The 12,461-nt window shown below is 39.7% G+C and overlaps 1 protein-coding gene across 4 annotated transcripts in view; it reads left to right on the plus strand.

The window, feature by feature from the left end:
* The window catches only part of LOC102791155 (roundabout homolog 1-like), an 83,275-nt gene that overhangs the window by 44,289 nt on the left and 26,525 nt on the right, over positions 1-12,461 (plus strand). The window contains exon 1 of one of the 4 annotated variants that reach the window (XM_087847166.1): positions 7,458-7,528. The exons of the other annotated variants lie outside the window; for them this stretch is intronic. The gene's annotated coding sequence lies outside the window, so the exon portion shown is untranslated. Of the gene's footprint in view, positions 1-7,457; positions 7,529-12,461 lie in introns of those variants that run through there. 4 annotated transcript variants of the gene reach the window in all.

Here is a 12,461-nt window from a genome sequence, read left to right on the forward strand (position 1 = left end):
ATGTAAATCAGCCAATCATTCATTTTTCCCCCACTTTGTGCTGCATCTTTTCACACATCCTTCAGTTACGCGGAAATTATCGATGGTGCGGTGTCAAACCTTTCGTGTCTTGGGTTCGTGTAATTCTGCTATCACTTCATGCAGTGTCAGCATCTTTGCATGTTCTCAAACCGCAGTTTCTCCCGTTTGAATGAAAGCATGGGCTCTGGTGTGTTGTGGTGCTCGGTGCATAATGTATATCTGTCAGTCACTGTAATATCCTCTGGAATATAATGCTGTAGTCTCAAAATATTTGCGTGAACACCATCCGTTGTTCCGTCTCGTACTTTTCCTCTGATTTATATTATGCTTTTTTTTTCCTTCTCTTTTCTTATGTAATGCACACCACAGTGCATTACATATTTGCCCACAGCCTCTTTCTCTCCTGGGCCTTAAGTTGTCTTTCAGATTGATGATGAGGGAGAGACTAGGGCACCTCTGGGTACATTAAGATGCAGAACATAGCTGTAACTATGAATGTGTATATTGCGTGTGATTTGTGTGTGTGTGCACGTGTGTGAGAGTGCGTGTGTGTTTTAACACATAACTCCTGCATCTTTTGGCACCTGCCTCGCCATAAAGCAAACAGTGACTACAAAGTTGTCTTATCCAGTGCTACAATGACTATACCTCTTTGTTTCTTTGTGTCTATATCTCCGCTCTCCTGCTTCTGTGTCTTTGTCTGGCTCACTTTTCTCTTTGTTACAATGCATTGCCCTCCCCACTACCAGCTCTTCCTGATCCTCCTCCTCCTCACTTTGTGACCTAGGTGCACTCTTCCCTTGGAGCATCTCTCCTGGGTTTTGCACTTTATTATTTCTATCGCTACCCACTTTGTCTTCTTTCACAAACAAAGGCCAGGTAGAAATTAGGGTAGATACTCATTTAAACATTGAGTTGCCCACTCAGGGTTAGATTTATGCTCTGTCTGCAGGGTGTAATTGCACATACCCTAAACTTTGCCCCTCTCTTCTCTTTGTGTACAGTTCATGAAGGGTGCTTATTTAGAAATCAAGCTAGCCCAAGGAGATTTTCCAAACACTATTCTAAGGTCATGCTGCTCAAACAAAGGTTTCTATGGGCCAAAATGCTGGAATACATTTGTCTCAAGGTCTGACTACTGTCTACTATCCAATTCTTTTGTTTTGCCAAACAAAGCCGGTAAAGTCTTTCACACCAATCTCTCTCCTTCAGGGGGACTCATTGGACCTATTAGTGGAAAATCTGCAAATGTGTTTTTGTGTCTGCGAAAAAAAATTAATTGACATACTCGCACACGTACTTACACGGACGCCTCCCTCCGCTTACCACATTTTATCTACTCGTTAATGTTCCCAATTACTCTGTCAAACACTGCCAACGTTTTGCAGCGTGGCACGCTTATTGAAATGGTAATGCAACCAACTCAAAGTGAAAGTCTTTCATTCGCTGACTTCTAAGTGGATTTATTCATGACAATTTACTGTTCTCATGCAGGATTACACTAATGAGAGGGTTAAAGTGTGGTGTGTGTGTGCGCGTGTGGCTTTTCTGCTTTCATGTGAGGGACTCTTGCCCCAGAGAGAGAGGGCCACTCTTCTACTGCCTCCAGTTCTCTCCATTATTCAGAAGAAGAGGACTTGATTGGGTTTTGTACCATTCCCATTCTCACTGACATGCATTTCCTGCTTTCTAAAGGATTCAGGTGTTTGCTATTGCTGTCACAATTAATAGTTATGTTTTTTCCTTTTGTGAGGTTTTTGATGCTTTACATCACTAACGAGTGTATATCCTGACAGCCTCAATACAAATCTCAGTAAATTACATCACACATGGAATAGGCTTCAGGAGTAACAAAGGAAAGCTGACTCGGGACCGTACTGAAAGCCATCTTCTGGCATGAGATGCAGTTCTAATAAGCAGGTGTTTTTAGGTGAGATCTCAGCATATAGATCATTATGCGTTGCGTTAAACAGTTCCTGAGTTTTCCACCCATCTAACCAGACTCCTGTTTTAGCCGTATTATTCAGTTTTATATTTTATTGCGTTAGCGAGTGGCTATATGGATTTATTCCATTTGGTCTAAAAGGGCTTGGTGTGCAAAGTGGGTGCTATTTCCAAAGTAACGGGTGAAAAGCACAGACACAACCCACACACATTTTGTTTAGACTTCTAAAAGATTAATTAATGCAAGGCTTGCATCACTAGAAACCTGAAGTAGTGCTTCATCCTTGCAAATAAAAGACTGCAGGAAAATAATGGCAACCTCATACCTTTAGTAGATTATATTTCTCTAACATGTTTCATTGAACGCTGCATTTTCACAATTATTATGTGCCCTAAGGAAGGAAAACGTTCCCTGAATGCATTTGCACTTATTAAATTGACCAAACGGGGTCTGATTTATTCTCTGTTCATTTATTTTGTCCAATACAATCTTGATTTAATTAAATGGCACACCTTGGCGAAAATTAATTAAAAAAAATACTTGAAAATAATTAGCTTGTTTAATAATTGTGTGTATTCAGTGCCTGCAAGATGAAGCAGTATAATACAAATAATTTTAATTTAAAAAGAAAGGTGTGAGGCAATCCCTTTTGACGACAGGACACCGTGTTGTAAAACCATGGGTTTTCACATTCCTGCATCATTTTAAATCTAAAGGTAGTTATTTCTCATGTCACTTGCACACTTGCTATTTGTTTTGCAGTGCTGCAACACAACTTTTATACCTTATAATGACGCTATTGTAACAATTTATGAAGTGTATATACAGTATGACATCAGAGATAGGTATATAATCGGCAGGCCTGATTATCACTACTGCAAATTAAATCATTATACCATTAGAGCAGAAACAATAGTTGTAATGCAACGCACATTAAGGTGTGTGTTAACGCACAACCTTCACCAGAGTGGATGTCCCAGCAAATTCAAGTCAGACCATAGTGTAACCATGCAATCTCATCTACAGCCCACAGTTAGCATGCTAAATCCTAAAGTTCACGACAGCACAATTACAAAATGACTCAACAAGTATGTCTTACTTGGAAGGACTGCCAAAAGAAGGCTTCTTCTCTCTAAAAAGGACACAGCAGCACAAGACTTTCCTTTGCACAGCACATGAGCATGACACCTCATACTGTCAAGTATAACTGTCAAATATAACTGTCAAGCACAGTGGTGGATGGGTGATGATTTGGGCTTGTTTTGTAGCCACAGGACCCGAGCAACTTGCAGTCATTGAGCTGACAATGAACTCAAAGTCAGATGTGGGACCATTGGTCTGACAGCTAAAGGCTGGCACAAATTGTGTCATACAACACAAGTGATATCCCAAGCGCAGCTGTATTCTCCAATGTGAAGCCATCTGTCTAACAGCTAAAGCATGGACACAGAAGTCATACAAAAGAATGATGTTGCAGAATGATCCCAAGCACACTATCATATCAAAAACCGAATGGCTGAAAAAATACAACGAAAAGAAATGTAAAAGTTGTTGCTGTGACCCATTTTTTGTCGAGATGTCAAAGTAAATGAAATGTTGTGGTGGGAATTTAAGGATGAATGCCCCTGAACTTTAACTGAAAGAGAACTGAAAGTGTAAAGAAAAATGGGCCAAAAAAGGGGGTTCTATCAGATATAAAATTTATGGCTTGTACTTCATTTTTAAGTTAGCTGCTTAATTAAAATTTGAAATAAGAAAATATTTCTGGTCATATGGGAAATTACATGAAAAATCAGTGAGAACCGCCCACCTGATCTCGTCAGAATCAGCACTTCTTCTTTGACTCTTTTTTATTTAGTCCGAAACAATTGCCAAATGATAACTGTCAGATTATTTTTATTCAAGAAATTAAAACCACAATAAAGTGAATGACTGATCACTATACAACATGCATAAAGGTGTCGTTTCCACATTTAACTTTGACCTATTGCTGATGGTATGAGAAAAAGTCCAGTCCAGTCATGACATCAGAAAATGATAATTTCCCAGCTAATCTTCATGTGCATGTGAGTCATAAGCTGATCAAAGTCAGTCCACATAGGAATTTAACTTGAAGACTCAACACACCCCCTAGTGTTCTGACAAAACCTGATAGATCTGTATACCTATACAGGTGGCATTTTAACAAAGATATTTACCACGAGACAACCTATTGCAGAAATCAGTCATTGTAAGAACTGGAGGAACCTGTGGACCTATTTAATGCCTTACAGCCAGAGCTAGTTTGCAACAAACCAACAGCAGTCACATTCTGACTCCATAAAAGCTCTTTGAATGGTCTACGTTTTCTATTTTGATGCCAACAAAGCACACTTAATAGCACACTGCAAATCCAACAAGAAAGTCCCAGCAAGATGCAGCCATACTTTACTACTGCAACAGCATCAGCAGTGCCATATTTGGCAAACGTCTATGATAATGTATGGTGCCTTGTATTATTTCTAGGTGTTGAGGAAAAAGATATTCATCTAGAAACAATCATTTCCTGACTTTGTAGAAAAGAGATACCCAGATTATACATCATGTGACATCTGAAAATGGAAACAGGCTGACAGTACAAACTAACAGAGGTAGAGAAATAAACTGCATCAGAGCAAAACTAGAAGGCAAGAAGGCAAGGCCACCGCATTGGTGTATTTTTTCTTTTTTTAAAGAGAGAGACTATCAAAAAATGGATGGATGAACCTGTATTATGTTTGTTTTGACAAGCCAAGTATGATATATATACCCACACAGTTGGTATGTGTTATTTGTATGTATTGGTGTGTCTCCTCTCCTGAACGTGTTTTTTTTTCTCAACCAAATATATCCAAGACAGTAATTGACAACTCTACTAACCCTATTAGAGCTGTTCAGCCTCTGTTTCACCCAGCTCTTCTGCCACTTCACTAATTCTCCTAATCTTCTTCATGCTCGTCTGTCTTTTCATATCTCCCCTCTCCTTATTCTCACTGCAATGCTTTACCTCTTAGAGAGGGATGGGATGAGTGAAGAAGATTAAAATAGAGGTCACGCAATCCTTTTAGCTGGTTTTAATATCTGCTCCTCGAATGATATGTTCTGCACGTACATCAACAGGATTAGAGTGTCAGAACTTCCAAGAACTGATGAAGCAGTGCATCTATCCCTGTACGCACATTCACATGGCACCGTGGTACACATCCCCTGCCAGGATGTAGTGCTGCTTAGCAGATGATATGCTTGTCCATTTTGCACATACAGTGTCTTTTTTCAGTTATTGTCTTTTCTTTTATACATATGTGTGTTTTAAAGAAGAGAAATAAGCAACACTGCCAGCATTATCATTCCCTAACAGAGGATTTCGATGTATTGAGGCGTTAAAGGGTCGTTCTCTGAATCTAAAAGGTAAGGACAGCAACAGAAAAGCAAAAGTTCAGTATTAAAAGACCCTGCAAATATTATAACATGGAACTTTATCATATGAAGTGAGCTACAATATTGAGTTAATTGGTTCGCCAAACAAAGATAGATATATGGCCCTGTGTGCAAGAAAATGTTTGCCCTGGGACCGTTTTTTTAAATAATGATTTCATTGTGGAAAATGAAATTCAAATTGGGGAGCCCATGGAGGACAAGCAAGGAATTTTTGTTAGTTTATGAGCCTTATGCACTGTCTCCTAGATGCTTGTGTTTATTTTACAAATCTCCTGTGGCATAGTTATGAGACTGAGCTCATGTATGTATTCTAATTTGTATGTGTGAGACCCTTTTATTGGATTTGCTTGGTTGCAATTCTTATTATGTTATTGGCTTTGGTGGGTGCTTGCAAAGGAGAACAGGGCCCACTGGACCTCCCGTGTGAGAGTACAGTATGTGTTTGTTGGTCTCACTCTCTCGCTCTCTCTCTCTTTTCAGTCTATATTACCAACTATTAGACATGAGCTGCGCATATTGGTTTTTCTGTGAAGCAGCTGTTTCTCTCAAAGCTTTCTGCCTCTCCAGACTAGTTTTTTAAGAGCAAGGAGAAGAAGAGGAGGTGGTGCTAGTGGAGGAGGGTGGTTCATGGTGGATAAACACACCAGGGGGTGGGGGTAGCGAGAGGTCAGGAGATAGATTGTGAGAAAAGCCAAGGATTTCATATCTGCTGGGACTGAACGATAGCTGTATTTTCAAGGTTAGCTTTGGGTATTTATTGCATGCCCGTTTCCAAGTTGCTGCTCTGTGATATTTTAGTCAATAAGGGCTGGTTTGTCTTTGAGCTGAAACAACAGGAAATGCTTTAAGCACTGAGCGCATTAAAATTTCACAATGTCAGTTCTTATTTTCGATTAATATTACTTGCTCTTATAATATCATGTTTTTTGTGCGGTCACTGTGATGAGTGCCAGGAAACAGACAGAACCACAATACTGCTAAGCATCTGCCTCTTGCCCTTTTCATTTCAGTACGTACACATCACAGACAGGCTGAGGCTGATCTATAGTAACAGTTTAGCATTTTGGGAACCTAAATGAACCAATAATCAGTAGAAGGTTAAAAGACAGTCGCTACTATCTTACTATCGGAACTGTCCTACAAGTGACTCCTTTACGGTGGCCCTGAGAGGCCAAATGGACTGCAACTTAAGAAAACACCAGCAATAAGGAAAACGCTGCAAAAGCACACAAAACACAACGGAAATAGGAAAAACGACAACGGAAATAGGAAAAAGGAGAACAAAAATAGGGAAATCGAAAACAGAAATAGACTCTGTGCGCCTTAGCATATGCTGCTTCCGGTGGGGAAACTCCTCTATAGTGCTTCGTTTCCGGTGTGATATTCGCGACTTGTTTACGGTCGGGTTTTCCAGAACAAGTCAACCAAATAGATGAATCAAGCGGTGATTTACATTTCTAAAGATGTCTTGGGCATTTACCGAATATATCTGTAGATGATGTTCATTGACTTGAGCAAAAGAGAGAAATGATTCAAATTCTATATTTCTCAGTATTTGTATACAGTGGTCCCTCGTTTATCGCGGGTGTTATGTTCTAAAAATAACCAGCGATAGGTGAAATCCACAAAGTAGCCAACTTTATTTTTTACAATTATTATCGATGTTTTAAGGCTGTAAAAGCCCTTAATACACACCTTATACACTTTTCTCAGACAGGCATGAACATTTTCACACTTTTCTCTCTTGTTTAAACACTCTTAAAGTTCAAACCTTTGTAGAAAAATAAGTCCAGTACTATAGAATGAAACCAAAGATCAAACCCTGTTTTCAGGTCCAGAACATCAATGAATCAGAAGTCCAACTTTTTGTGCGTTGGTTATCTTCTTCAGAGTCACGCTGCTAGCGATGGACGTAGTGATTCTGTACTGAACAGGAGAGACGGCACGGAGGAGATCCAATAATAGTCTACAGCCGATCACGACTCAGAACACAATGTGCTGTAAAAAAAAAAAAAAGCATGCAAAATTGCACTAAAAAAATCCACAAAACAGTGCAGCCGTGAAAGGTGAACTGTGTTATAGCGAGGGACCACAGTAATTTTGAAGGTAAGTCACAACATACCCTTCGTAAATACTAATGTATATAAACCCTTACCAGTAATCATTCATTTTTTTGTGTGTGTGGCTTCTTTTCACGGTTTGTTGACATGCTGTGTAGGTGTGTACTTTGGAATGCAGTTCTGCTTGTGTTGAGTGATGTAAACAACCAATTGATCTACACTCTTCAAAAGTCAAAATTGATCATTTAATTTTTTTTATGACACAGCAATGGTGAGTGTTCGCGCCCTCCGCTCTTTGGAACTTAACGCGATCTTACCGTTTTCGTGTTTTGGACATGATTTTGGAGTCCATCGCAGTAGCGACTGACTGCAAGATAAGGCTACCGGAAATGTACAACCCTACACCCGGTCTTAAAACAGGAAGTTAGCATTTTCTCGTGCACAGGGTCTATTGGAAAAAACAGATTTCCAAAAGCACAAGTGAAGTGTTTCTAGGGAGACAATAACCCGACAGACCAGTTGCAGGAAAACAAAACATGGTAGGTGTGTTTTATCATGATTCATATAATACTGATGACGGATTTTTAGGCTAATAGTTAGGCTAACACACTTACCTCTCATCTTTTCTTTCCTCACAAAACCGATAGATCCTCCACTTCTTTTAAGTGTCTCCCAGCGCAATTCTTAGCATATTTTGGTTCCTGCAACTGGTCCGTCAGGTTATTGTCTCCCCAGAAACACTTCCCTTGTGCTTTTGGAAATCTGTTTTTTTCCTATAGAGATTGACAGACCACGTGACTTTGGCGCATTGCATGCTCGTGGCAAAACAATCCAAGTACCGCATCAAATGCAAGCATTTGCAGCACTGCAAAACGTTCATTCTCCAGTTCCAATACCTTCTTGCTTTTTCTTTGTCCCCCAAAAAAGTTATGTACAAAACGAAGGAGAACAATGCCGGTCCGTACAAAGACGGACTTGATGAAAAGTCAAAGAAAAGATACGAGGAAAAAATCAAAGGAGTGAAAGGTTTAGACCCGTACGAGCACACAGAGTGGACAAAAGACGTTAGCGTGCTGCCCAACTTTCACCACGCTCATATTTATAATTATACGGTTCTTGGAGTGAGTGCATACACTCGTGAAGTTTAGTAACTTCAGGTCACTGCAACAAGCCCAGGTACAGTTTACCGACGGATGGGTACAGGACCTTGAAATGCACCGTGTAGAACGAAAGACCATCGTACGTATCATAAGTTTACCAGTCTCACAAATCGTCTTCATAAATACACATTCGTTAACCATTTATTAATAGGAACTTTAAGCTCAACGGTAATTAATTAGTAGTGGAAATAATTTCTGGTGCGTGTTACAGAAATGTAGCAGTGACAATAATATTCTATGCTGTAATCGTACTGTGCAGTTAGTGATACAAAACAACTGTTTTATCCTGTGAATAAAAGTATATGTTTTTGTTAATATACCAGGGCAATAACAGAAGCGAAACGCAATATTCTGTCAGGACAATTCACTATTTATGCACAATAAACAAAGGAGCATAGCACGACAATTTCTGTTCAGTGCCAGACTTGCTTGTAACCTATATCACCAATTATGTTATAAAAAATGACGTATTAACTACAACAGAAGACTGACCTTTGTGGAAATGCTTGGATCAGACTAACATGTGAGCTGGAGTGTTCTGGGACGTTATATTTGGTCTTTGAATGGCTGCAATCCAGGCCATCCGTCGCCTCTTTGTTACCTTGGAAACATGGCTCAAACATTTTCTCTTCAACGACGTAATCCGATAACAACCGATCTCTTTACCCGTTGGCTTCCCGTGGCTGTCATGCGACCGGCTATTGCAGTTAATAATACAACAGCTTGCCATTTTTTGTGTTTCTTTTTATCGCTGTGTAATGTAATTTCAATTGAAAGCCTGCGTGCGCTAGTACCTCTTGCCACGAGTTCCCAGAATCCTTTGCGGTTTTACCCCTGAATGACGTCACATTTTCAATCTCTATTTCTGTTTTATTTTTTCCTATTTCCGTTGTCATTTTTAATATTTCCGTTGTGTTTTGTGTGCTTTTGCTGCGTTTTTCTTACTGCTGGTGTTTTCTTAAGTTGCAGTCCGTTTGGCCTCTCAGGGCCACCATACTCCTTCCTTTTTTTTCCCGTTTCAGTTTTTGTACTGATAAACTGTTAAGCTAAATGGCTACTAGATAGCTTTGTAGGATATACAATGATTTTTTTTCTCCATTTAAGTCTTAACCAAAACAGCAGTTAAGCATTACAATGTTAACTTAATATAAAAAAAAAAAACATTAGATATTAGGTCAACTCCTCTGACGAGTAAGGAACTTAACTAAATATCTTTCTAGTAGTAGGTTATTGCAATAGACTATGAGGGTAAAGTGTTATAACAAGATATAAGATTTGTGAAAATACATATCAACCAGGTGATAAAAATGCCAAAGTGCTCTGCTTTGCTTTCTTTAAAATACTAAAAAGGACATTCGAATGCATTTTTTCTCCAATATAGCACAAGGTGAAATCTGATTTTAACCATTTTAAACCATCAGTGTCTTAAGGTAATATTACTATTGACTTTGGGACATAAAAGTTATGTTTTATTACTGCAGTATGCAATAACTCTTACTGCTACAGGATAGCAAATAGTAAATTGAGGAGAAAATTGAGACCATCACCACAGAAGGTGTATATGGCTGTCGTATACAATGATAGTGTGATAAGGTTACTGTCTGTGGCATATCTCAGGCCTGTCCTGATTTGATTGTATTTCTTTGGTCTAGTTGGACTCTATAGAGAGGATTATTGGAGCCCTGCTACAGTAGGCCTTTCAAGCTGTGGTTCAGGCTCCAGAGGACTAACAACAAGTCAGACGCTGTCAGATCCCAACTAGTGAGGCCAAGGGCTGATGCTTTGAAGTGGGCTATGCGATTCTCATCTGGAGGGATCAGATTGAGGCAGAAAAAAAGACGAGGAGAGGTGCAAAGCTTGAGCTAAACAGGCAAGTTGGGTAGGCCTCAGAAGCTGGTGAGGTGGTTTTCACTGAATCAGACCTACATGGATGCTACATACCATCAAAAACATACGAAATTCCTGTTCATTATGCAGCTTGTGGAATAAACAAGTGTGATTTGTTTTTAAAACGGAGTGCAGAGCCTTAAAATAGATGCAAGGCATGTACAAAGAGAATGGAAAATCAGATTACACTAAAAGTTTTTAAAGTTGGCGGGAGGACACAAAAGAAATCATAATAGTTCTGGTTCTGCAATCAAAGCATGCTGAGAAAAATATATGGTAAGAAAGAAGGTTTAATTTGTGCTGATTGTTCCTTGCATAATTCTTCAAATCCTCTTAAAATCAGTATGATTTTCTTTTATTATTATTATTATTCTCCATGTAGCTTGGTCATGCAAATGCTGCTGACTTGGGAAGATTTAAGGCTAGACAGTGTTGTCTAGCCTTAAATCTTTAAATCTCTGAGCAACATCACTCCCAAAAAGTAGGTTGTCAGGATATGCTTCTAGATAAGCAGAAATTATATTAATTGTGTGGAGCCAGTAGATGATGAGAGAAGACAGTAATGTAAGAAAACAGGAGGATTTGACGACTGTCGAGAAACTGGAGAGAAGAAAACAGTCTTAGTATGCATAGTTTAGGTTTGGAGATCACAGTACATGCACTGGTGTGTGCTTTCATGGTTTTTACTTGGGCATGCATAATTTCCTATTACTATGTAACAGGCAGATACTTTTTCCAAACTCAACATAAACAGTCAGTTTTACAATCACAGCTTTTAGATTATCTGTGTGCTTACCCAGCACAATAGCATAACATGGAAAAACTAACCAGTTTCTCCATGTTCACACACACACACACACACACATACAAATGGGTGCACACTTACAAAGACATTCCTTCCTAACCTTCGTATGCTCCCTCTGATTTTAATCCTTATCTCTTCTTGTCTTATTTCTTATGCTAACTGCAATGCTATCACTGAAACTGAATCTTTAACAAAGGGGTTCATGGATGCAGTCCAGGCTTTCGATTTCTGTGAAAACATTTGGACCTCACACAATAGTAAAAGCAGATGTGCAACCCACCATTGGAATTAAGCGATAATATCAGTCAATCAGTCAACATGCACGCACGCAGTGTGCGCAGAATTATGACGGTCTCCTTTTCTTCCTGTCTGAGGTAACCCCAACCATGTTTTTCGCGTCCCACGGGGAGTGCCTTTTATCATGCGACATGGTGGTGTCGGCGTTATTGGGGGGAGTTGTGGAGCGGGGGTGAGGTGGGGTGGGGTTGTCAGACAGCTGTTTCCCATCAGCACTCAGTCAGGCGGTCGCAACCCTCCTCAGAGGATCAGAGGGGGCAACGCAGCGAAGTGAGTCTCAGAGATATGCGTGGGCCAAAATACTTCCAATTAGAAGGTCATCCCAATTTGTTCTCTCATATCCACGGTGCTTATCAGGCGTCTCGGGCCCACTTGGTGTTATGCACAAAAATACGAAACCAGAGGTGAACGGGTTGTTGCTGCCATATGGGAGTGATTATGCGTTTTCCTCATTGTTTCCTGTCTTTTCACCCCAGCTCTACTGAGTCTTGCTGCTCTGCTTGGTCTGCGTTGGCTCGGCTCCCTCGGCTTGTTTCAGGTTCTAAGCCCCTCCTGTAATTTAAGTCCGGGAATGCTTAACAACAGTCACCCATGCACAGGCGTCTACATTAGCACATGTTGTTCACCTCATCTGTGGCAAAACTGTGCTCACCGATATGGAATTAAAGTTGTTTTTCATCAAAAGAACTTTCTTTTTCGTTTCTCTCCTACATATCCTAATTTCACTTTTATTCTTGCTGTAATTTTGCAAATGATAGCCCATTCAATATGATGCAGGAATCTAATAAAAACAAAAACGGCTGCAAACACCACAATATAATGTCTATGGC

The sequence above is a fragment of the Neolamprologus brichardi genome, chromosome 10 (assembly GCF_056152115.1).
Source record: "Neolamprologus brichardi isolate AB-2024 chromosome 10, ASM5615211v1, whole genome shotgun sequence".
In the NCBI taxonomy this organism is placed as follows: Eukaryota; Metazoa; Chordata; class Actinopteri; order Cichliformes; family Cichlidae; genus Neolamprologus; species Neolamprologus brichardi.